The sequence below is a fragment of the Pongo abelii genome, chromosome 6 (assembly GCF_028885655.2).
Source record: "Pongo abelii isolate AG06213 chromosome 6, NHGRI_mPonAbe1-v2.0_pri, whole genome shotgun sequence".
In the NCBI taxonomy this organism is placed as follows: domain Eukaryota; kingdom Metazoa; phylum Chordata; class Mammalia; order Primates; family Hominidae; genus Pongo; species Pongo abelii.
Window position 1 is genome coordinate 43,533,940 of NC_071991.2, and position 27,209 is coordinate 43,561,148.

A 27,209-nucleotide genomic window follows, 5' to 3' on the forward strand; every position below is an offset into this window, starting at 1 on the left:
GTCTGCATATTGTACATCTCTGTCTTAAGTTTTTGCACATATTTATCTCTCCCTCTCCACTTACTATTGTCTTTAGCAATACCTGGGCAAGTTTCTATTTATCCAAAGTAAGAAAGTTACTAGGACTTTGACGAGCAAAAGAAGGCAAAAGAGACTATCCCTTTAATTATTCATTTTCTTCTTCATGCGAAGTGTTTGTGGACCAGTGACTAACTTTCAGAACATTAGGTGTTTAAGACATAGAAATACAGGACTTGGTTCTTGCCCTGAAGAAGCTCACCATTATTCAGTTTGCAGTATATGCTTAAATTCTCTTTTATGAACCAACACAGGGCAAGTCCCATCTCTTCAGGTACTTTTTCTATTTACTTCCACTACAGTAGGCCCTAGGCAGTTTCTGACAGGTCAGTATGAGAGAATTACAGTTTTATGGTGATAGGCCAAGTTCAAGAATGAAAGAAAGCCCTTGGGAGATGCTCATCTGCCCTCTGAGTCCAGGCACAGTTCTTTTGCTCTCCCAGTTTGGGCATGAGTATTTCAAACCTTTCCTGCTCTGATAGAACTCCTTCAACATGTTCCCAAACTAAAGCCTGCCAAGGTCTTCTCCAGCCTCCATTTTGTCCTTCCTGTTACGGCAGATGAGAGCATGTCTTGTTTTATTTAAGGTCATTTACTCTCTACTTAGATACTATTAATAATGTCTGCTCTGTCCTTTTCATCCCACTGCCCTTCTTTACTGGATTATTTCCATTGGTATTAAACATGCTCAGAAGTTTCTCATACTAATGACTTAATTAATGAACCCTCCTTTGGCTAAAATTGTGGGCTACACTTTATCACCTCCCACACACTCCTTAACTCATCCTAATCTGGCGTTAGCCCCAACACTGGTGAGACAGCTCTTGCTAAGGACATCTGTGGCATCTATGCTCCTAATTTTGATACACTTAATATAATTCTTCAATATGATTCACTATAAATTCCTAGATAACTGTTTCAATTTACTTAACATTAAAAAAATTTCTCAAAGCAATTCATTCTTGTGTCTAGTTTAAAATGTCAAGTTGTGCTACAAAGCACCACCCATTTCTTCAGCATTTATAAGGCACGGACTCAATGCTTTCCAGCTTCCACTGAGACTGCATGCAAGGCTAGCATCATCTCGATCCCCGATCACTTGCATGTGATCTGTGTTTCCTATTCTTCTTCCATCTGCCCTGCCACCCTTTCCCCATTTCCAGAATCTTTACAATCTTCTTGTAGTCCCTGGTGTTTTAAACTTTCCCAGGTCTTAGTGTGGCTCTGTTTTCTTTTGCTGGGCACTTTCTGGTTCTTCAAATTTACAGATGCATGTTTGGTTTCTAGCCATTTTTCTTATAGTATTTTTTTAATGATTTTCTTCTCTCTTTTTTCTATATTCTTTCTTTTTGAAATTCTTTTTATTGAGCTAGTACAGATTTGGATATTTTTCTTTTTAAAAATCTTCCAATTTCTATCTTTTGTTCTAATTTCTCAAAGACTTTCTCAATTTTATATTGTATAGTTCCTTTGGGTATTTTTTAATGTCTACCATCACATGTTTAAGTTCCAAGAGCTCTTTCTTGTTTTCTGAATCTTCTTTTCTTTCTTTTAAAAAATAAATCCCATTCTTGTTTCATGAGTTCAGTATCTTGTATGATATTGATTAGTGTTTTTAAAAAGTTTTTTATTTTGCAATTTATCAACAAGTTTCATTCTTTTTGGCTTCAGATGTCTTAAAAAGTTCTATCTAATTTATCTTTATGATACCAGCTAGCACCCCAGTCCAAGCCACCACTGCCTCTCACCTGGACCTCCAGTATCATTATCAGGACATCTCTGCCTTGGTCCATCCAGGCCTGCTCTAACAAAGCACAATAGACAATAGACTCATCGGCTTATAAACAACAGAAATTTATTTCTCACAGTTCTGGAGGCTGGAAAGTCCAAGACAAAGACACTGGCAGATTCAGTGGCTGGTGAGGGCCCCTCTCTTGGTTCATAGAGGGCTGTATTCTGGCCGAGCCCTTAAATCATGGAAATGGTGAGGAGCTCTCTGGGGCCTTTTTTGTAAGGGAATTAATCCCTTCCATGATGGTTCCACTCTCTTGGCCTAATAACCTCCCAAAACCCCACCTGCAAATCCCATCGCATTGGGCATTAGGTTTCAACCATGAATTTGGGGAGGATACAGAGACTCAGTCTATAGCAATCTCTTTATTGTGCCTCCCATTGACCCTTTACACCACAACAGAGTGATCTTTTCTCAAGGCAGATATGGTGTTCCCAACTTCCTGTGTCAAATCCTCAGATAGTTTTTCTTATAAGGCCTTGAAATGCCCCCATCCTATACTACTGTTGTCTATTCTTTATTTCATCTGTAGCTATATACATATAAGAATATACACATATATTACATATAAGTATTTACTTATTATATTATATATAAGTATTTACTTATTATATTATATATAAGTATAAATAAATATATATATACATATTTCCAGTTTCTTAGATTTACCATTCTGTCTCTTCCATATAAGATTCTTTTTCACATGCGCATCTTTCTTTTTCTGGAAAGTTCTTTCCACATACATATACCTACACCCCACACACTTTGTCATATGTGAAACTTTACTAACTTTCTAGACTTCAACTCATTTGTTCCTCCATGGAGATGTGTCTTAATGCTCCACACTGAAGGAGACTGCTTATTATGTACATAGGGCTATATTCTTTCCCTGGGACAGTTACTTTAGTCTATTATTCCATATTAACTAATGTGCTTAGTTTTCCCCCAGTAGCTGTAAACCCCTTGAAGACAAGGTCATGCCTGTACTAGCATCCCATTATATCCCCACACTTAATGAATGAGTGAATGCTTGGGTCTCATAGATTATGTTAGTTGTCTGCTAAATGTCTGTTGATGTCTTGATTTTTAGTAACAGAAATTCAACTTTATTTGGATAGTAAATATGCCCAAATAAAATATCACTTCCCCAGCCTGGGCAACATCATGAGACCCTATCTCTACAACAAAAATTTAAAAATTAGCTGGGCAGTGGCCAGGCATGGTGGCTCACACCTGTAATCCCAGGAGTTTGGGAGGCTGAAGTGGGTGATCACCAGGTCAGGAGTTCGAGACCAGCCTGGCCAACATGGTGAAACCCCATCTCTACTAAAAATACAAAAATTAGCCAGATGGTAGTGGCACGAGCCTGTAATTCCAGCTACTCAGGAGGCTGAGGGAGGAGAATCGCTTGAACCTGGGGAGTGGAGGTTGCAGTGAGCTGACATCACGCCACTGTACTCCAGCCTGGGCGGCAGGGTGAGACTTTGTCTCAAACAAACAAAAATTAACTGGGCACAGTGATACGCACCTGTAGTCCTAGCTACTTGGGGGACTGAGGTGGGAGGATGGCTTGAGCTCAGGAGTTTGAGGCTGCAGTAAGCTATAATCACGGGTGACAGAGTGAGAAGCTGTCTAAAAAAAGAGAATCACTTCCTAAAGTCCAGTGAGGCAGGGGTGTCCATGTCACACAGATTTGGCTAAACAGACATAAGCTAATATCTGACGGGGTCCTGGGAAAGCTATTGCTTTCTTGAAAAAAGTCACCTATTCCTTGTTTTGTCTCATTTTCAGCACAGATATGGAGATGGGTATGAAGCAATTATCATGCAAAAGTGGGCAAGCAGAATACAGATGAAAACCACTTGCCAAGGACAAGGGGGCAGGATGATAGAGGGAGCGGGGTGGGGGGGGGGTCCTGGTGACATCATACAGCTGCTGCTCCAGTCCTGGAATGCTGACCTCCAGATGGCTTGTTTTGCGACAACAGCATCTATGTGGTCAAATCACTCTCGTCAAGTTTTGTGCCACAGAGATGAGCCCAATCACTAACTGTCCAAGCCTATCCTGCCATAGCTCATGATTAAATTCATGTATAAAGAGACTTGTGTAAACTTAACGTTATACTCCTTTGAACAAATTTAGAGTGTGGGGATCTGAATTGTGTGGGCTTTGGCCGAAGACTGAATTTGGTAAGAGATGCATGGTCCAGCTGCCAAGGTCCACCCTGGCCCTGCTGCTCGGTGGCCTTTGCTGCTAACTCTGTGATTATGCATGATGATTTTATTAACTCGGACTGCCACCTGAGTTTCCATCCTCGGAACACTGACCTCATTACTTCCATGTGAACCTTTGCTGAGTTGATCTCCCACACTAATTTCCTCAAGGGATACTTACTGATGGCCAACTATATAACTAACAGACACTCAGTTAGCTCCTAGTTGTCATTGTGGATAACATATTTCTGATCTTCAGATTTTTTTGCAGCTACCTTAACTTGAGTGTGTGTATGTTAAAATGAGTTTATCAGCCTCTTGGCAGGGCAGCTGACAATGTTAAAACAGTTATCTAAATGAAATCTGTTTTTCCTACAGATTCTCCATCAAAGAATAGGTACTCAAAGTGGCCTCGGCTCCTGAAGGTAGTCAGGGTAGACTAATTGCTGTGATAAATGAACAACTTCATATCGCAATGCTTAGCTCAATAACAGGTTCGGTCTTTGCTCATGTCACAACCCAGTTGTGTATCCCAAGAGTGATCTCTCATATGGCCAAATGAAGGGGCTTCCCCTTCACGGTTCCATGATCCCAGGAGCACCTAGGAGTCTCCGTAGGATCCTTGGCACCTGTCAGGAAAATGATGAGGGAAGCCAGAATGTGGAATGTCCTAGATGAGGCTTGGAAGTGTTTTATATCACTTTTGCCTGTACTTCATTGACTAAAATTTGCTCACATTGCCCCATTTGGTGGTAACGTGGGCTGGGGAATAAAGCCCAGCTATGAGCTTAGGAGGAAAATGAAACAGTTTGGCAAATGTGTAACATTGTCTTTGCCACATTCTCAAAACACACTTGGAAATATTTGTCTCTATGTCTTTGCTTACATTATTTTCTCAGCACAGACTGTCTTTAGCCTTGATTTCCACTGGCCAGATTGACCTGTTTTCCAGAAACAACTGAATGGGCCACTTCCATCAGAGTCTTCTTAATAATGTAGTCACCCCATCAGCTACAGGGAAACCACAGCTTCAGTCTGTCCTAAAGATGTGTGCAATCTGGTTGAGAAAAACAGGTGCACATAAAACAGTTTAAATAATAATTTAAGGCAACACTCTCTTATGACTGCAACTGAAAGAAAGGCACAGATAATAAGTTTAGGTATCAACTCTGATGTCTCCATCACAAACTTTTTTGGTTTTAAATAATATATATTTAGGTATTTATTTATTTAGAGACAGGATCTTGCTCTGTTATTCAGGCTGGAGTGTGGTGGCACAACCATAGTCCACTGCAGCGTCGAACTCCTGGGATCAAGTGACCCTTTTGAACTATTTTGCTTTAATTTTTTTGTAGAGGTGGGGTCTCACTATGTTTCCCAGGCTGGTCTTGAACTCCTGGCCTCAAGCAATCCTCCCACCTCAGTCTCCCAAAGTGCTGGGATTATTGGCATAGGCCACTGTGCCAGCCTAGGCATTTATTAAATGTTTAATTTTTGGTCATCCTAGTAGATCATAGGATGGTGAACTTGTTGAGGACAGAGATCACGCCTAGTTTGCTCAACAACGTGCTCCTAATGCCTGAACACAAAGGGGGCACTCAGTATATATTTGATGAGGCAATGAATCACTGCTTTAATTAATTAATGGAAGAGATGTTCAGAAAAGGGAGATGTAATTGGGAAAAAATAATGAAAGAGTAGGGCTTCAGCATAAAGGGCACGATGCTTTTTGTAGAAGAGAACAAGGATGTTTAACTGTTTAGAACTTTAAGACTAGACTCACACATCTATTAAGTCAGTGGTTCTAAGTAAATATGCTATTTTAAAAAGGCAGTCATGTTCCAATGAGTGAATGGATTTTCACTAAAGAAGATATTTGTGTACTGTTCATGTAGTGCATGTTTTAAGGCAAGTGTAATGTTTTCAAATAGTTATTCCTGTAGTTTGAGGAGATATTGAATACAGTATTGTGGGAAATACTGTTAGGGTACAAAGATAAATAAAGCACAGAGCCGCTCAGAGATCTCTTTCCCTTCCTCTCTCTTTCTCTTTCCCTTACTCTCTCTTTCTCTTTGTTCTTCCTCTCTTTCTCTTTTCTTTCTCTCCTTAAAAAAGATCTGGCTGTTTGACTCATTGATTCCTAATCAAATTATCAGCCTCATCTCATTTCAAGGATTTGTGAGACTTATCTACATTTCAATTCACTTCAACATATCTTTTCTTTTAGTGGCTACATTGTACATGGCATTGTGGGAAATACTATAAGAGTATAAAGATGAATACTACATAGAGTTTCTCTCAATGTTCTCTCTCTCTTTCTCACTTCATCTTAATTGTTCAATCATAGGCATTTAATCAAGCCTCTGTCACGTTCCATAAGCTGTGCTAGGTTCTGGAGATATCAAAGTCAATGACATACTCCCTGCTCCCAGGGAAATCAGAGCCTAGTTGAAGGAGAGTGGATTTGTCAAGCAGAGTGAGATAAGCTCAATGGCAGAGCCTAGGGCAGGGTGTCTTGGGAACAGAGAAAGGCAGGACTAGGCTAGGGTGGGAAAGACAATAGAGAATAGCTCCCTAGAGGAAGTAGTCACTGATCTAATGTCAAGGTTAAGTGGATGGGTTCTAGAGTTCATCCACTGGAACTTGAATAAGGGCTCCACCATTTACTATCTGTGTGATCTCAGCCACATTAGTTAACTTTTTTGTGCTGTTTTCTTTCAGTAAATTCAGAACAATAATATTTAACTCAACAATTGTGAAGGTTAAATAAGATGTACATCACACAATGATTTGCATCCAGTAAGCATTCATTAAATGCTACCTATTATTCTCATTATTATTATTGGGTAAGAAGAGAAAGCCTGGATAAAAATTGTACAAAACGCCATTTCAGTTTAAGGGAATGACATGCGAGAAAGCCGAGAAGCATGTGAGGAAGTTCTAGGGAACTTCAGCCAGACAGTTCGGAGTGCATGGTGGGGCTGGAGGAAGGGCTGTACCTTAAGGGCCCTGGAAGCCAAAGGAGGCTTCTGACATCAGCCTGCAGGAGCCTCTCTTTTTGCAAGGGTGTGATGTGAACAGATTTCCACCTAGAAAGGCCACTTTGATAACAAGGGGTGAGATAAAAAATGGTCGGGAAATAGATGCTTTTTCTGTGCGCCCTTCTCCAGTCCTCTCTATCCAGGGGAATTGCCCAAGTCACCCTGAAGCTCCCCTCTGCTGAATCCAAAGAAAGGATTTCCTGTTTTGCTTTGCTGGACATCCTCGCAGTCCCCCCTCCTTCCCATCACTCCCTCTGAGGAGGGTCTGATTCTGTGACTTCTGCACTCCTGCTCTCCCGGAGTTCCTCTCACTGTCTAACCAGCCTTTCCTGGTCTCTTCTATAGATTTGAATGCCCTTCTTAAGGGCTTTCAATCATTGGCTCGCTTCAGAATGACCCACTTGGATAGATTAAGGGGTGAGAACAAAGACACGGAGAGTAATTGAGAGATCACTGTGAACATGCACTGTGTCATAATGAGGCATTAATGAGCAGCAAAGGAGGCTGATTTAAGAGTTGTTACAGAAATAGAATCAAGAGGTCTTGAGATGATTGGCTGTGAGAATGACAGACTCCAGGCTTGGGTCATAAGGTCATAGGGTGATGATCATTGAGTGATTGCCAAGGCATCATTAAGAGTTAGGAGTAACAGGAGCAACAGAGCTGGGTTTTTGTTTGCATGTGTGTATGTGTTTTTATTACACTTATTTTGGTTGTTTGGCTTGAGAGGCAATGGGATCAGTTTGAGTTGTTAAGCTGCAGTATCTAAATGGATGTAACATTTAGAGATATCCATTTAGAGATATCATGCAGGAAGTTGCAACTATAAATCTAGAGAGAGAGAGAAGGAAGGGAGGATGGAGGAGAGAGAGATACAGAAACATACAGAGAAACAGAAAGAGAGGGAGAAGGGACGAGAGAGAGAGAGAGAAAGAGAGAGTGAGAGAGCAACAGAGAGAGAAAGAAGCAGAGAGAAAAACAATGAGAGGGAAAGAGAAAGAAATATACAGAGACGAGGAAAGACAGAGAGAGAAAGAGGGAGGGAGCTGAGTTGGAAATAAAGTCTGGGGAGACAGCAGTGGATAGGTGGGAGTTGAAGTCACGGTGGGCATAAAGGGGGTTCCCTTAGGAGCACTGAAGGCTACAGATGAAGCCTGAGGAGTATTCGTTTTCAGGCAGAGTTTGTCGAAGTGTGGACCTCAGGTCACCAGCACCACAATCAACTGGAGCGCTTGTTTAAAAAAGCGAGTTCCTGGGCAAACCTCCAAAATTGTGTAGGTGTATTTATTCTTTCCAAATATACATCTGACTGTATATATAATGCTTAGCCCCAAATCTATCTAGTCTGAGGAATGAGCGGGAAGCTGCACGTTTCACAAGTACTCAGGTGATTCTGAAGCGTGTGGACGATTGAACACCCTTTGCGAGGGGATTCAGATCCATAGAACGGACCAGAAAGGAGTGGCTAGACAGTGAGAGGAACACCAGGAGAGCAGGAGTACAGAAGTCAGAGTCAGACCCTCCTCACAGGGAATGGTGGGAAAGAGAAGGGGCTGCGAGGACTTCCAGCAAGGTGAGACAGGAAAGCCTTCCTTTGGATTCAGGAGGAGGGAGCTTCACTGTGACTTGGGCAATGCAGATTCCACTGGGTACAGAGTTCTGGGAGAAGAGGGCACAGAAAAAGCAGCTATGTCCTGACCATTTCAAGAATCATGACTGAAAGAAAGGGCAAGAGTAAGAGTAGCCAGGGGAGGGAAACGTTGAGATAAATGACTTTTGTTGCTTCTCAATGAAAGGAGGTGAGGAACAAAGGGTTTGAGCAAAGTCCCAAGAAGTTTGAAGCTTGAGAATGCCCAGTGCAGGGAAGGAGGGTTAGGCTGCATGGAAAGACAAGGTCTTTCATAAAGACACAAAGTGAAGAGGGAAGGATGAGTGTCAGCAAGAGGCTGGGGAGTGGGATGGGGCAAGAAGAGGAGCAATTTCCTCTCATCTTCTGAAACTTTTCCCGGAAGGGTTTCATATCCAAGACTCAAATGAGACAAGAAAGTGAAGATGTGGCAGCAATTCTTGCTAATTATTGCTATGTAAAGCGGGTTTCTTGTTGCTCCTAGACCTGAGGTACAAGGCCAGTAGAAGTAAGGGAAAGGCTGCACTTGGCTCATCCCTGAAGTAGGACATGTTTTACTGAGAATGCTCCATTTTATTATTGACTCTGTGCATGGCCCAGCGTAAAAGGGAAAACAATAGAACAGTCTTAACGGGGTGCACCAGTGGCAGGCACCAGAAGCCATGTATCCAGCTCACTCTTTTGTTGATCACAGGGCCCTGAAGTGGTTAACAGAGCTTCCAATAGTGCCTTGCTTCTAACTTGGGAATAGCTTTTACTCCAGGAGATTCTGACGCAAGGGTAAGTTCATGGAACATGTTGGTTTTCATACCACTTCAAATGGAGCCTAAATCAGCTGTCAGATATTTACAGGCAATTTTCCTTATTACACAAAACTCTCTGTAATTATTATCCTTGGGCAGTGCTTGAATTTATTTGCACATAAGCATGTCAAGGTGGGGGAAAGGCTCCCTAAGCTGTGCCAGGAATATGTCAAAGCGCCCCAGTATTACTCAAGATTGGATGGGATGAAATGTTTGGCTCCTCTGCAGAACCTGTCATCACCCTTGCTCAGGTATCTAGGCTTACCATTTTCTCTCTGCAGACTTCCCTTTATACATCCCATGCTGAAAAGGCAGAATTCTGCCTGTGCTATTTAATAACCACCATGAGGTCTTGCGACTGACTCTTGGGACTTTTTTCAAGGGACTCTGGCAAGTTCTGTGTTCAGGTGACAGGAATGCAAAATGAAATGAACTGAAAAAGACACCTCCCAATCCAAACATGGGTGACCAGGGACACCAGACAGATGACTAAGAGTCACAGAAAATATGCGTCTTTAAAAGCGCTGTGAGAGTCCACTTTGAGGTCTTGGCAGATGAGTTAAATGGAAATAAAATATAAAAATATTTGCGACAGCTCATCTTTTGTTTTGTGAATTGTGAAACAGGCTAGCAAAAGGGAAGGTATGTTTACCAACCCATTCTGTGTTGAATTCATGTTTTTAGAGAGTAAAATTAATACATTTGAAAATGATTTGTGTACAGGATACAGGAGAGCATAATGTAGTGGGAAAAGAGGTCTAGATGTATAGCCAGGCAGACTACGGTTACCATCTTGGCTCTGCCACCCACTAGCTATGTGACCTTGAGCAAGTTTCTTAACTTCTGAATCTTAGCTTCTTCATCTAAAAATTGGAAAGTAATGTACCCAACTCATCGGTGGTTGTAAGGATTATGAGAAAATATAAGTATCCTAACTAAAAGTGAACTAGTACAGTGGCTGGCTTAACGCAGTCAACTCAATATGTGATGCGAGGGTGGCAGTCCTGTGTATCGTGCTGGTTAGGAGCGCATGTTCCCTGCTCTTACGGCCACGGCCGGTCCACACAGAGTAGCTTTGCCATCCTTCTAATCTTTAAAATTGGAAAAATAGAGTGTTTGCAAGAATCCAATGAGACGATAATTATAAAAGTACTTAGTACAGTATCCAGTAACTTAGTCCACAGCTCCTATTCAATAACTGTTAGCTCTTCTCTTTTTTTTTTTTTTGAGACGGAGTGTTGCTCTGTCGCCCGGGCTGGAGTGCAGTGTCACGATCTCGGCTTACTGCAAGCTCCACCTCCCAGGCTACACCATTCTCCTGCCTCAGCCTCCCGAGTAGCTGGGACTACAGGCGCCCACCACCACGCCCGGCTAATTTTTTTTTTTTTTTTTTTTTTTTTTTTGTATTTTTAGCAGAGACTGGGTTTCACCGTGTTAGCCAGGATGGTCTCCATCTCCTGACCTTGTAATCCGCCCGCCTCAGCCTCCCAAAGTGCTGGGATTACAGGTTTGAGCCACCGCGCCCGGCCAACTGTTAGCTCTTCTTACCAGGGGGTACCGCCCTCTAGTTTTTCCCTCACACCATAGCTGTCAGCAACTCCATCCATTTCACCGGCTCAGGGCACCCTGAGGCCTTTCATCCAGCTCATCTTGCTATTTCCACCTATCACAGGGCCTACCTCGCTTGGGTTTAATGGGTCCTTAATAAAATCTTGTTGAATAGTGAATGAATAAATACATAAAGTGCTTGTCGCTTAGGAGATAGTAACATAAGTGCTTTCTCCTTTCTGACATCAGCTTCCCTTTCACTGATTTGAATGGCAGAAAATACCATCTCAACTTGTCATACTGTATATTTTTGGAGAAAGGAAAAATGAACCACTTCCATGAACAGTGAAAGAGTTTAGTGAAAGAGAATTTAAAACCAACAATCTGGTCGATTCTAAGGGTATAAATTAAGCTAGTTAAGCAGTCTTAACCCAGGATATTGGCAAGACAACTATCAGGCTCTGGCAGTTATATATCTTCATTCTTCTCTAAGGTTAGGGCACAAAATTTTAACCCAAAACGTCAGAGGTTAAAAAAAAACATGGTAACAACAAAATAATTCTAAATAGTTCAGTGTGGATTGGAACCAAAGAATCAGGGCAATGACTGTCAGCCACATCTAGGTCCTATATTGCTAACAGATGGTGAACATTTTCATGGGCTTGGGACTAGTTTAGATCAGAGTGAGAATCCTCCACCCCCCTCCCCCCAAGAGGCTCTAATTAGTACATAGGACATTAGAGCAAGTTAAAAATCTGGGCTGACATCTTATTTGTTAGTTTTAGATTGAACTCATGCCTTAGGGTGACTGAATTTGCTCATTGAAACACACACATGTGCTCACACACACTAAAAGAGTAACTTTTTCTTTTCTATGGGGATCAAAATAAAGATTTTCAAAGTCCTCGAGAAAAGGGCTCCAAAGATTTGTTGGATATCAAATAGCTCCTTCAAGACAACATTTTGATGAGTTAAGTGTAAATGAATCAGAAACATATGGATTAAGTTTCCCTTGAAATACACAGGGGCTTAAAAATCAAAGAGGAAACAGTGCCTGGCCCAGGGTCTTGCAGGTTGTGCCAAACCCAACACATTTGAGCAGCAGTTCAAGATATTTGAGGGATCCAAGGACGAGGCTGGCCTGACCCACGCCTAGTTCCTACCGTATTGAAATAGAGAACATAAGTAATGCCATTTATATTGCATTATTACTAAAAATTCCTCCTTCCTTGTGGTTTGAAGATTAACTAAACTGAGACTTACAAAAGAAAACCCTATCAATGGTGTCTGCAGCACAGAAAGCTCTCCAAAGGTTAAATGAACAAGTTCAAAATGTTCTCAGACAGCGTAGCTGTTATTGTCTGACAATGCAACAGAACTTGGGCAACGGCACAGCCCCAAGACTGTTTAAAAGTGGCGTAACTTTAGACTTGCTCTTCAGAAGTTCTTCATAATATTGCCAGAAAGGATACATTGAAATATAGAATAATTATTTCTTAAGATAAGTCGTACATTAATTAGCATTTCCAATCACCCTTCTTATTTGCTATAGATAACGGATTTTAAAAACTTCTAATTGGTTAATCAGTAAATTGACTATGTAGGAAACTTACATTTCAATCTCATCACAGGAGACACAAGCCTCAAATAGATTTGAACAGTTAAATACATAAATGCTAAGTCTAATTTTAATTAAGTAGCTTTTATAATTGCCCTGCTTTTATCACTTGTGACAAATAATTAATCTTGGCATAACCTACTTTGAAGATTTACCAATCTGGTGTTGACCAGCCACATAACTAAATCCAGAAGTAAGCAAAGGAATATTGATTTATGGATCAACTTGGAAATTAGAAACACAGTTTATATTAGATTTACATTATTTATTATATTTATAGTATATTAATTGATAATATTTATATTATTATATGCAGGGCTTGTTTTAAATTTATAATGTTTATGATAAGTAATATATGTCAAGAGAAAACCTTTCAAACACAGAGAATGCAGAATACTGGGTGCGGGGGAAATGTCACCAGGAACCATGCCATCAAGAAATAACAACTTTAAATATTATGGTGTCTTTGTCTATTGACAAACTATACATATTAGAAGTTCTCCTGTGTGCTCTGAGTTTTTCAGTTAATACATTGCAAACATATGTCCAAGTCATTAAACATATTTCTTACCACATCACTGATAATAGCATGAAATTCCATAGATCTACTCTAAATTATTTAACCAGCTACCAGCTATTAGGTGGTTCCCAATATTTAGTTAACAAACCGAGATAAACATGTTTTATGGCTAGTTGTGATTTTTGCCTTAAGATAAGTTCCTAGAAATGGAATTTCTGGGTAAAAGTGTTTGGATGTTTTCAGTTTTTGTTCATCATAAAGGCAAAAAAGCATATCTCCTTAATTTAATATGCTGTTTCTTGACACTAGTGGATTTAAATGTGAATCCTGTTTATTAGGTCCTTATATATCTTCTTTTGTGACTTACTTGTACATGGCTTATGTTTGTCTTTCAATTGGTGTGTTTCCTTCTTATTGATTGGTAGACGTCTTTTATATTTTAAGATACTAATACTTTGTCATATAGCTTACAGTATTGTTTTTGATATATAGAGATATTTAATATTTTTATTTAAATCTATCCACCAGTCTTTTCATTCTGTATCCAATTTTGTGTTTGTGTTTAATAGACTTTCCAAACTGAAAATTATATAAATATTTTGTTATACACTTATCAGTTCTTTAATGCTTTTTTATATTTAACTCTAAACAATCATTTGTTATCTCTGTCTTAGTGAATAGTACATTGAGGATACATTTTAAATTGATGAATTTGGCAAATACTTGTCAATATGTTTGGCATCTTGTTAGGCCCTGGGTATACATTAATAACTCCTGAAGCTCAGTAGGTGTTGTGGACAGACTGGACAGACTCAATGAAAGTAGCCCCATGAACCCCACCTCCTGTTGTTCATGCCTTTTTGCAATCCTGTTCCCTTAACTGTGGTGGAACATGTGACTTATTTCTAAACAATAGCATATGGCAAAGATGACATGCTGTTATTCCCATGACTACAGTATTTTACGTTATTTAAGACTCTGGCATGACACCAGACTCATCTGAGACTCTTGCTGGCCTGGTGAAAGGAGAAGCCATGCTGGAGAAACCCACGTATCAGTGAACTTCGGGCACCTCTAGTTGCTGGGGCAGCCTCCAGTAGATAAAGAGCAACGAGCTACCCTCAATCATAAAGCTGCAAGAAAATGAATTCTGCCAACAACTTGAGTGTGCTTGGAAGAGAATTATTCCCCAGTTGAGCTTCTAGATGAGAACAAAGCCCAACAAAACCTCGATTGAAACTTTCTAAGACTTTGACAGAGGATCCAGCTAAACTGTGCTCAGACTTGCTCAAAGCCATAGAATGCACAACATCAAGAGTGAACCCTAATGTAAGCTATGGATTTGGGTGATAATGATGTGTCAGTGTAGGTTCATTGTACTAGATGTACCACTCTGGTGGGGTATATTGACCGTGGGGGACACTGTAGGTATTTGGGGAAGAAGGTATATGAGAACTCTCTGTACTTTCCATTCAATTTTGCTGTGAATGTAGAACTGCTTTAATAATAAAGTCTATTAGAAATGGCAAGAGAATAATAATTTGTATACTTTTTTTTATTTACTCAGAAGTACTTCTGAAAATAGACCAAAGAAAAAAGTGACATAAGCTATTTTGAGGAAAAACAAGTGATAGCTGCTTGATCTTTCAACTTTGTATAATTTATTTAAAAATTAATTTTCCTTAGATTTATTTTCTTATTTCTCCTACTTCCTGTCCATTCTTAAAAAAATAATAAGTGGAGTCTCACTGTTTCTCTCTGTCACCCAGGCTGGAGTGCAATGGTGTGATCATAGCTCACTGCAGCCTTTAACTCCTGGCCTCAAGCAATCTTCCCTCTTCAGCCTCCTGAGTAGCTAGGACTACAGGCAGTTGTCAGCAAACCAGGCTAATATTTATTTTTTTTAGAGACAATGTCTCACTATATTGCCCAGACTGGTCTCAAATGCCTGGCCTCAAGCAATCCTCTTGACTCAGCCTCCTGTATTGTTAAGTTTTAAGAGTGCTTTGTATACTTTGGATAAGAGTTATTTATCAGATATGTCTTTGCAAATATTTTCTCCCAGTCTGTGGCTTGTCTTCACATTCTTTTGAGTGTCTTTTGCAGAGCAGAAGTCCCTAATTTTAATAAAGTCCAGCTTATCAATTATTTCTTCCATGGATCATGCCATTGATGTCATATCTAAAAAGTATCACCCATACTCAAAGTTATCTTAGTTTTCTCCTAATTTACCTTCTAGGAGATTATGGTTTTGCATTATTACATTTAGATCCATTATCTATTTTGAGTTAATTTTAGGAAGGATATAAGTCCTTGTCTAGAGTCTTTTTTTCCATGTGATTGTGCAGTTGTTCCAGCACTATTTGTTGAGAAGTCAATTTTTGCTCTATTGTATTGACTTTACTCTCTTGTCAAAGACCAATTGGCTATATGTACATAGGTCTATTTCTAGGTGCTCTACTCTGTTCCATTGAAAGATTTGTTTATTCTTTTACAAATAGCCCACTGGCTTCATTGCTGTAGCTTTATATTAAATCTTGAAGTTGGGTAGTGTCAGTTCCTGACATTATTTTTCTCCTTCAATATTGCATTGGCTATTCTGGGTCTTTCGCCTCTCAATATAACTTCATGTCAATGCCCACAAAATAACTTGCTGGGATTTTGATTGAGATTGCATTGAATCTATAGATCAAGTTGGAAAGAAACAACATCGTGATAACATTGAGTCTTTCTATCCATGAACATGGAATATCTTTGCATTTACTTAGTTCTTTCATTTCTTTCATCAGAATTTTTTAGTTTTCCTCGTATAGATATTATGCATATTTTGTCAGATGTATACCTAAATATTTCATTTTTTAGCACTAAGGGTAAATCTTTTCTTAAACATTGTAGTCTTTCAGAGTTAAGGTAGATAAACTTCAGGAATATTATTAAGTGAGGAAAAGACCAAACCCTAGATATTCTGGAGAAAGATTTTTGACATTTATATGTATGACAAATATATGGTATATATATGTGTATACGTGTGTGTGTGTGTGTGTGTGTGTGTGTGTGTGTGTGTGTCTCCAGAGAGAGAGACAGTTTGGTTTCTAGATTTTTAATTGTCTCCCACTTATGGCTTCTACAACCAAGGTTACAGGATTATAATATTTATGGTGTTACAATATGTTTTATTATATTTCACAGAGGAAATTGTATCCTATTCTAACAACATTCATTTCTGCTTCTTTTTAGAGATCTTGGCTACTTTAGCATATTTATTTTTCCAGTTCAACTTCAAATCTTTTTGTCAAGACTCATTCTGTCCCCAAACATCTCTTTGGGACTTTCACTTCAATTTCATTGAATTTATTAAGTAACTTGGGAAGAATTTACATCTTTACAATACTAAGCCTTCCCTTCAAGGAGTGTGGTATAAATTTCTAGTTCTTCAAATATATTTTTATGTCTCTCATTAAATTTCTGTAAATATGCCATGTTCAGGCACATTTCTTCATAAATCCCTAGATACTTTATACATTTTTTTTTACAGTTGCCAAGAGGGTCTTATAGACAAAGTTATACACAGACACACAAAAACACATTCACACATATAAACACATTATTCTTGCTGGTATATAAGAAAGCTATTAGTTTTCACTTGTTTATTTGTAATGCAAGGCTATAATAAATTCTCATTCATTCTTATAGGATTTTAGACTAATATATGGTTGTATATTAGTAAAATATTTTTATGCAAATATTTTTATCTCTATCCTATTCCTTTACCTAATTCCTATTTTTTTCTATCTCATCAACTTCACTTAAGCTCTTAGAAAATAAGAAAACAGAAGTGTTCATAAAAGGGATACTTTTGATATTCCTAATTTTAGTGGGGTATTTACTTTTGACCATTTCATATAAGATTGACTCCTAGGCTGATTTGAGATAAATATTATTTGTCATGTTTGGAAAATATTCTTCTCATTAAGTTTTATTTTTTGTGTTTGTTTTGTGTCCTCCTTTAAATTAAAAATGGATACTGAATTGTATCAAATATCTTTTGAAGCACATTAATAAGAATGATAATTACAATGGCCATCCTTCACTGTGGGAGGACGATTGTCTCTCTCCTTTCTTCTTTGTTTTCTTCCCTGTGGTGTGCTGGCCTAAGTCACTGTCCTAGCCACACACCATGTGTTCTAGGCCTGTTCAACCTCAGGCATTGTGAGCAAATGGTTTCTTTCTTATCAGGCCTCAATTTATTTTTTGATACTAGAAAAAATGGTCTTTAAATTGTTATTTCCCAGAACATAGACAAAATTCTCTTATGTCTGCAAGACAACCAGACAGAGACCCAAAAACAACCTCTAAAATATTGGTCCCCTGTGTGGACTTTGGATGAAAATGTTTAATGACCAGCATTAGGGGCAACAAAACAAGGCTAAACTAAAGAAAGAGAAATTTTCCTATCTCTATTATTATTCCAGGCCTTGAGAACTCATCTCTGTCATCCCCATCTTTTCCTCCTTTCATCTCCATTTGATATTCTGACAAGACAGAGAATAAAACCTCTATTTGTCCATTTTTATTATATACAGAAAATAATATGTGTGTTGATGGGGTGGGGGCAAATAGTCAGAGCTATTGGATGTCTATGTGTTAACTATGCATTAAAAAGGCCAAGCAAATCTTGGCCTGTCTTTCACTTCCTGGTTTCTTATGTTTAGGTGGGTCAATTGGTTGAGAGATTCTCTCTCTCTTTGCTCATTTTTCTCTTTCTTCCCCATGTCTTTCTCTCAGCACAGAGAAGAAGTTACACTTTTGCACTGTGATGAATCCAGTACTTGAGTCCCAAATTTTACAAGAAATAACTCTATTCAATAATAATGTTTAGTAATAGTACTTTTACTATTTATTCCTGCTACGGTTCCCTCAAGAAAGATGCTAGGAATGAGTAGGTGCATGATTTATGGGAAATGACACATCTAATGTTTTTGCTTTCATTGTTATTTTTTCCAAGTGAAATCTGCTTTATACAGTAACACTATTGTGCAACCTCTGCTTTATTTAGTTTGTACTTTCCAGGTTTTGAGATTTCTTAAGTCTTGCTTTTCATTTTTCTGAGATTTTTTGCTTATGGGTCACTAGACATAAGCATAGAGTATATGGGTCACTAGCATAGCATAGAGTATATGTTTTCTCTGTGTGTGTGTGTGTGTGTGTGTGTGTGTGTGTATCTTTTGATAGGGAAGTTTAACCTACTTACGTTTATTCTTATAGCTGATTAGCTTGGTTGTCTGCCACCTTGTTTTAGGCTCTGGATTTAATATTTTTTCCCCCTCACTGTCTCCCATGAGGTCCATGTTTAGCTATAATGGGAGAGCAGAAATATTATGGACAACTCATTGCACTCTATCAGGTGGTTCACAATTTCTATTTTCCTTATTACTGATTATCTTTACTCATTTGACTGAGGTGTTATTATTCAGGCTTCTCCTCCGTAAAGTTGCACTTTTTCCATTTGTATTTCAGAAGTATTTTGTAGAGAAATACTTTGAAATTCTGTGTAGATCATATTCTTCATAAAACTCTTTTTTAAATATTTCTGTCAACTAATCATTTTCCATATCATTCCATGGATTATAATCTATTAACACTGTTATTTATGTTAATGCTCAAATTGCACCCTCAATTAGGCAGTGGGAGTTCCTTTAAAATGGCACCTGCATCCTTTTGCTGTATCGCCATAATTTCTTGCACAGTAAGATGCTCAATATTTATCTTGTATTTTTCTTGCTCCAGTCCTGAATCAGCCACTTCTCCAAGAACCCTTTTAGTGGAGAATGGTATTTAGAAACCAAAATCTGGGTGCCAGGTGTGCTCATTACTATTGAGGTATTGCTGCTTTCCAGCATTCTCATTGGACAGAGCTAGCAAATATATGTAAACACATATACACACAAGCACACACACATTTTTAATGGGCAGAATCTGATGGCTATGCCAGCATCCAGGTATCCACCCACTGCATGCAACAGAAGGACTTTGGCAGAATTACTTTGGGAGGGCAGGAGGCAGGAGAGAAGCCAGTAACTTTCCTTGGCATAGTGAGGAATATTCCTTGAAACAGAGCCAGCTTGATTTGGGAAGTTCTGGAGCCTTGAAGTCTGAAAAGGTGAATCTGGAATCCATTTAGAGTGTCTGTGGCATTGAAAAATGTGATTAGTGATGTGGAGAGCCAGGTTGAGAAACAGAATGTTGAGGCAAAGGACAATAATCAGAAAAAAATGTTGACCACTTAAAAGTAAAGGCAACAGAGATGCATTGAAGAACAAACCATATGAAGTAGAACAGAAATAATACAGAGAGGCATAAAAGCACACTATTTTGTCCTAAAAAAGATCAGAATTTGGGTACTTAAAGAAGTCCAGAGCTATCTGCAAAACAGTAAATATAGACCAATGCATACAAATAAAATTTTCAACTACTACTACTACAACTACTATGATTACTGCTAGCTATACATATGCATTTCTGAATATACGTGTTACTCTCTGATACCAACACCCACCTTAGGCCTTTAGACTAGGGAATGTTCCTGGGGTTTATTATCTCCTCTGTTGTTTTCTTATGAAGTCACATTGTTTTCTTGGCTTTCTGGGGAAAAATTTTGTAGGAGCCCTGGGTGTCCTTTTTAAAACTTGATTTCATCTGTAAAACATCTAGTGGAAATTCTTGGACTTTTCCATCATTTGCAAGGCAATCTTTCCTAATTTATAACACTAGGACAAGTTTTATAATGATGATGATGATGATTTTACTTTTCCCTCATTGTAAAAGTTATTTGGTAAATTCCTTCTTTTGAAATTGGAAAGGAAGGGGTCAAATATCTCCTGTCATGCCACTAAACTTTGCAGACATCTATTTGATCTTTGTACAACATTTCCTTTTTTTATTATTATTATTATACTTTAAGTTCTAGGGTACATGTGCACAACATGCAGGTTTCTTACATATGTATATATGTGCCATGTTGGTGTGCTGCACCCATTAACTCGTCATTTGTCATTTACATTAGGTATATCTCCTAATGCTATCCCTCCCCCCTCCCCCCACCCCACAACGTTTCCTTTTAACTACTCCGATAAGATGAAGAAAATGTCATAGCCAAGTCAGGAAAGTAGATTAATGTAAAGTTAGCTTCTCCTGTAATATCTTTCTCTCAGAATGAATTGGCACAGACCATTGACCACTCAGAAAGCCTTACTCCTTGATGACAAGCAGAAAGTAAATGCTGATCATTGGTTATTTGGCTCAAGTTTCCCCAGAGGTGAGCTCTGGACAGTGTACTAAGCTTACAAATAAGGACCCTCTTGTTTATCTCTTGTCCATTTAGAACTGTAGATTTAAAAAATTCCCAAGCAGTCTATGGCAGTCTCACTTAACACAATGTTTCTGGCCTTTTAAAAGCTCTGAAAAGTTTTGCTTTGTTTTGTTTCAGTGCCACTGTTGTGGTTAATGGAACATTGTTAGGAATTAAAAACAGAACTTGACTTCAAGGCCAAAAGCTGAAATTCTGATAACAAAAGTCCACCAGAAGATCAAATCTCTTAAAAATTGTGGTACATTCCTGTGAAAATCCAGATTCTGAAAAGGTAAGAAAAAGATCTGACCTTCAAAAAAGAGAATGTTCTCTGAAGGTATTATTTTCTAAGCAAAAAGTTGAGCTCTAGCTTCTCTTCCAAAGATAAGTATATTAAAAATATTTCTAGAGTTTTCAGCTATTACTGCAAGTTTGACCACTTAAGGTTACATGGTTATAGAAAATTCATTACACCAAAACTTCCAAAGCTGAGTTTTGGAAACAAAACACTATTTACTCTTGATTATATGACATATATATTTCTATGTCTCAGTTTACTCATTTGAATAATGAAAGAATTTTATCTGTCCTGCCTTCTTCACAGGATTGTTTTCAGAATCAGATACAGTAATGGAAATTAAGATCCTTTGTAAAGAAAAAAGAAAAAAAAACACTACACAGATGAGTAGTATTATTTCACTATGATTACTGTCCTAGCATCTTCCTAAATTGATTCTGAGTCCTAGCACTAATTTCAGCATGTGGGCCTAGAACTCAGTTCTGCAATTTCTTGAAATGGGCAGTTTATCCCGAAGCATTTGCTTTGATTTCAGAAATAGAAAATTAAAAGAAAAAATGATTCATAGGGGAAGTTAAGAAATGATAAGATTAGAGTCAGTCATGCAACATAAAACTACAGAAATCTAAGAATTGAACTTGATTTTGGATGTGATCTAAGCCAGTGGTTTAAATCTTTTTAACTGTGTAAACGTTTATACAAATGAAATTTACTTGGAGGCCCTATGTGTGAATCAGGAAGCATCAAAGCTGTTCTGCTGAAGCAGTCGGCCCTGGGCCCCTCTTCCTGGTTTTCTGTGCTCTGTTGAAGGGCTCAGTTTAGAAGCCATCAATTTTCTTTAAAATGCTTTATTTAGCTACAGGATCCTTGTTCAAGTTATGCCTTACATAGAGGCATAGTGCCAACAACAAATAAAGGAGTCATTGCTCTGTGGAAGCATTTGGGAGTTTTGGGGCTCATTTCTCCTGCCACACAGTTTTAAATGGCCCTGAGAGGAGGGGTTCCATCTAGCACAGTTAGGAAAGCTTTGATCTCATTCACTCTTTCATCCAATCAAAAAATAACTTGGATAGCATCTTTGGCTAGCCCTCATCCATTGACTGCTGTTCTCTCTCTCTCCTTAAAGAGGCAGCATACTCTGACATTCCACGGTTCCAGCTGTTTAAAAAATCATCCTGGGGTGGGGCTGAAAGCACAGTGCCTGCAGTGCAAACACACTGCCCCTGGCTGTGTCACTCAGGGATTCTCAGACTCAGTTACCCTTTCTTCTCTATGGTTGCTCCCCATGTTTTTGGAGCCTCTACATCTTCTCTCCAGTGCAAACATTTCTGGTTTCCTCTATTTTCTCCAACCTCCTCATTATGCTTGCTACTTGCCATGGGGCTAAGTGTTCATCAATATCCTTCTTAACATGTGGGATTCTGAAGTGCACCCAACACTCCAGATCTGGTCTCCTCTACACATGTTCACTAGAAGCATTGCTACCTGCAAACTGTACATTGTACATCATCTTTTAAGGTAACTATAGCTCAGAGTCCATTTATTGAAGAGTCCATTTATTGAACCCCTTTCAAGTTCAATAAACAGTATACTGGGCTGTGATTTTTTACGAAGTGTGAGCAGTCTACCACTGTTATTAATGCATGCTAGCAGGGGATGATGTTGTAAAATTTTATCCTACACACTTTGCTTTCTTCCCTGAGTTTTCTTTACTCCTTTAATGCTTTCTTCTTATTTAAGTTGCTATTGAACTGCCTATCAGCTAGTTATCAAGATGGCCCAAAACATTGTTAGATCTTAGCAATCTCCTCTTGTGTAGTCATCAGCTAGGGGCCAGAGGTCATCACTGAGATTTTTCACTGACCAATGAATGGGCCTCACCTGGGCCCAAACACTTAGCCAGCTAGAATTGTGGAAAAGTCTTGAACCTGTTTAAGGAAGTTTTAGCTACTTCACAGTTGTACAATCCAACAAAAATAAATAAATCAGTATATTTTAGAATTTTCAGATTAGGAGTTTTTGACTTTCACAATAGTCACCCAATGCCCTTTTAGCACCCCAGATGGAGATATTTTGAACTAATCCAATACTGGAATTACATTAAACAGTTTAGGAGAGTCTGTGAGTATAGTAGCAGCTGAGCAGGGTGTTACTGCTTTTTAAAAATATCTCAAAGGTCCACATGTGTAAAAATATTTACTCTTGTTTTAAGCATTCTTTCCTGGGTCTCTGTGGAGTTGTGAGCTTTGAGACACAAAGGAAGGGAAAGAGAAGTAAACAGTTTCTACAGCAAGTAGAAGACTAATAATTCTGAAACCGTCTTCCTCCCTAGGGTGAAAATTGGGATCTTCTACTGAGAACCTGTAGTGGAAAAAACAGCAGTTAAACCATCTCCCTTTTGCAATTGTCTCTCATTTCCGAGATCATGCTGTGTGGTAATTCTAAAACCTCTGAATGGAAATTGCTGCCATCATTATGTAATCCCTCTAAGCCATCAGTAGCACCTTTGGCTCCCCGTTTTGTTTTCATAATTCTAAATACACAATTTCATGAGTGGCAGAGCTAGATGAGAAGTCCCCAAATAATGAAATCCAAGAAGGGAATGGCTGGCTGCAACCTTGGCTAATGCCAGAGTCTTTTTGTTGATCCAGACATTGTCCTCCATGTCTCCCTCTCCTGTTAGTCCAGGAACTAACCCACTGACGCAGAAGTTACTTTGTAACTTTATCTATAACAAGCAGCATAATGTGAGCATTTAGAATGCACATCTAGTTTTCAGTATGTCAAATCTAAAACTTTTCACCACAATGTTACAAAAGGAAGCAAATCAGTGAAAAACAAATGTTGGGGGTCAAAATATTGAAAAGGTTTCTGTAGCTATGTGGAAACATTTTTTGCTCGGTCAGTTATCAGCAGATGGATGCATATCTTGAGTCATTTAAGCAAAGCCAGACTGTATTTGTCCAATACATGACTATTTCCTGTTTTGGGGTCTAGCTTAGATGACCTTGTCTTCTGCTTTCTAGTTCTGATTTTCATAAAATCAAATTCCTCATCTTATCTTTGGACTTTCTTCTTTGGGAGCCAATGCTGGTTGCCTTCCTTCTGGGTAAACTGATATTTTAGGGCTGAGGGGATGCAGGGATAATGTGTTGGTAGAAAGGATTTTTAAATAGCGAGGCCTAGGGGCCACTTCCAAAGACAGAGAACTTGAGCTGTTGAGGTGGAAAGGAAGCTCAGTGAGGAAGGTAGAGGTCTGTCTCTACTCATGCCCCAAGTTCATTGAACCCTTATCTTTTCTGGATAAACCTAGAGTTGGCACCCGATCCCCCAATCGTAGGAGCTCCCTGAGAACCACAGGGCTATTGGAGCCAGGGGGCTGGGAATTAGCAATGGGGTTAAATAAATAGATAAAGCGCTGACATTGTTTATATGATTATTATGTTAAAGTTTTTACATGCATTAGCCTCTCTAATGCTTACCACAACACCATGTTATTACTGAAGGACAGAGGAGTACAATAGATATAAACCCACATGTTCTAGAGCAGGGCTGCCTTGAATAAGCTGAGTGACCCTGGGGGAGTTGCTTCACCCCTCAATGGCACAGATTTCTCATCTGTGAAATAAAAGTAAAAACATCAGCCCTAAGTGTTCATACCCAATTTACAGACAAGACAACAGAAGTTTAAGACCTTACTCGTGATCTCATGATAAGTAAGCACTGAGATTTGAGCCCAGGGAGTCAAAGTCTTTATACTTGACCATGATTCTATCTGGCCTGTGGCAGTTACATTTATAAATTGTTTTATCCTTTTTAATTTTCTCACCCTGAAATAGTATCTAAGGCTTTGCTTCTACCACTGGGATATAATAAGATGGTTCTAGTGGAATGAAGCAGCTGTCTATACATTTTGGTCAGCTATTCCCAAAGATTTTCAGCTCCTAAGCCCCTTCCCAGAATAGATCCCATAGATTTCCTGGGTATGATGTGTGAAAGGCTTCTTGCTCACATCTGGGATGTGGTATTTCTTTAGCCACTGCTGCATAATAAGTTACAACCAAACTTAGTAACTAAAACAACAATATGCATTTATTATTCACGTATCATTTGAGTATATGAACCCAGGCACAGCTTAGCTTGGTGCTTCTGGTTCAGTGTCTCTCCTGAGGCTGCAGCCAGGATGTCAGCCTGAGCTGCAGGCACCTGAAGGGGACAGGGGCTGGAGAAGCCACTTTCCAGATGGCTTGCTCATGTGGCTGTGGGCAGGAGGCCTCAGTTCCCCACCACATGGACCACTCTGTAGAGCTGCATGACTATTTTCATGATTTGGCAGCTGACTTTTTCCAGAGCAAGTGATCTGAGAGAGAAAGAGAGGGCAAGGCAGAAGCCACAACGCCGCATGCTGTCACTTCTGCTGTATTCCACTGGTCCCACAGACCAGTCCTGGTATCATGTGCGGAGACAGGGGGTGGGGGCCTATAGCATGGATTACACAGGAGGTGGGGCTTATTGGGGTCCATCTTAGAAGCTGACCTTCTGTCTTATCCTTGTGGGTCTAGTCATCGATTGCAAGTGAAAGATAATTGACTTACATAACCCCATATTTTCCCAAAAATTGTTATGATACTTCATGGTACATAGCATATTGTGGGTCACTTGTCTCCCCCGAAAGTGGAGAGGATGTCATTTTAACAGTTGGTGACCCTTCTTCACACACCTCTTCTTTCTCAGATTGAGACAATCGAGGAAGGAGATCACCTGAAGTGAGTCAGCTTTTAGGGCAAAGGAGGTGGAGGAGATGTAGGAGGGCACAGAGCATGTGGTGTCTGGAGAAAGAAAGACTGGCATGCTTAGGGTAGCTCCTTATTACCAAAGACAAATAAAGATGGCATTGCACCCACGGAGTGTCCATAAAGTCTGGAAACATAGGTGAATATGCATAATATTATCAAAGGCATATTCACTTTGTAGAAGAAACTATGTTTCCAGGATTTACGGCCACACACTTTTTTTTTTTTTTTAGACAAAGTCTTGCTCTGTCACCCAGGCTGGAGTGCAGTAGCTCTGTCTCAGCTCACTGCAACCTCTGCCTCCCAGGTTCAAGTGATTCTCCCACCTCAGCCTCCCAAGTATCTGGGATTACAGGTGCTCACCACCATGCCTGGCTAATTTTTGTGTTTTCAGTAGAGACGGGGTTTCACCATGTTGGCTAGGCTGGTCTCGAACTCCTAACCTCAGGTGATCCACCCTCCTCAGCCTACTAAAGTGCTGGAATTACAGGCATGAGCCACCACACTCGAAATTTTTTTTTTTTTTTTTTTTTTTTGAGAGAGTGTCTCGCTCTGTTGCCCAGATTAGAGTGCAGTGGAGCGATCATGGCTCACTGCAGCCTCAACCTCCTGGGCTCAAGTGATCCTCCTGCCTCAGCATCCAGAGAGCTGGGACTACAGACGCATGTCAACATGCCCTGCTATTTGTTTATTTTTTTGTAGAGAAGGGGGATCTAGCTATGTTGCCCAGGCTGGTCTTGAACTCCTGGCCTCAAGTGACCCTTCTGCCGTGGCTACCAACACACACATTTTAAAAATGCATTAAATAGAAGTTTCAGGAGGCTTTGACTCTCAAAACAAATAAGATGCATTTAACATGGGCATCTTATTTGTTTTGAGTGTCAAAGCCTCCTAAAACTTCTATTTAATGCATTTTTTAAATGCATTGATATCAAAGTTAACTGGGGAAGACACTCTCCCACAATGTTTAATTATTTAGCCTATACTTTACGTTTTCTTTTTTTTTTAACTAGGTCTAGTTGCTTGAAATTTAATGCATTTTAGACTTGTAGTCTCCCTCATTTCATGTCTGCTTGTCTTGGAAAAATGTTTGCATATAAAGTGAATTCTGTCTTAGTGACCTGCTTTGCTGTGTCTAGTCTTCCCTGCATATTTTCAGAGGGCAGAACCTACCTCATTCTCTCCTCCCTTCTCTAACCCTCTGTCTGCCTACACGCCCACTGCAAGGAGGAATGTAGTGAGGGTTCCTTTTGATTAAGGAGACTGGACTGCATTCCATAGAGAGCACATAATATCAAATTGCTAGACTGCAGAATGCTAGGGAAAAACACTATTGGTGGAGGAGTAACTATATTGCAATTTCAAGAGACAGTCCCAGCCCCTTGTTGCCCACGGTGTTCATGCTGCACAAAAAGAATCTCTAGGACAAAATCCTAGAAGATCCTGTTAGATTCTACTACCCTCCGCTGAATGAGTAGGACTTCTTGAACTGATCGTGCTAGGTTTGTAAAGCTTGCTTTCTTAATGTTT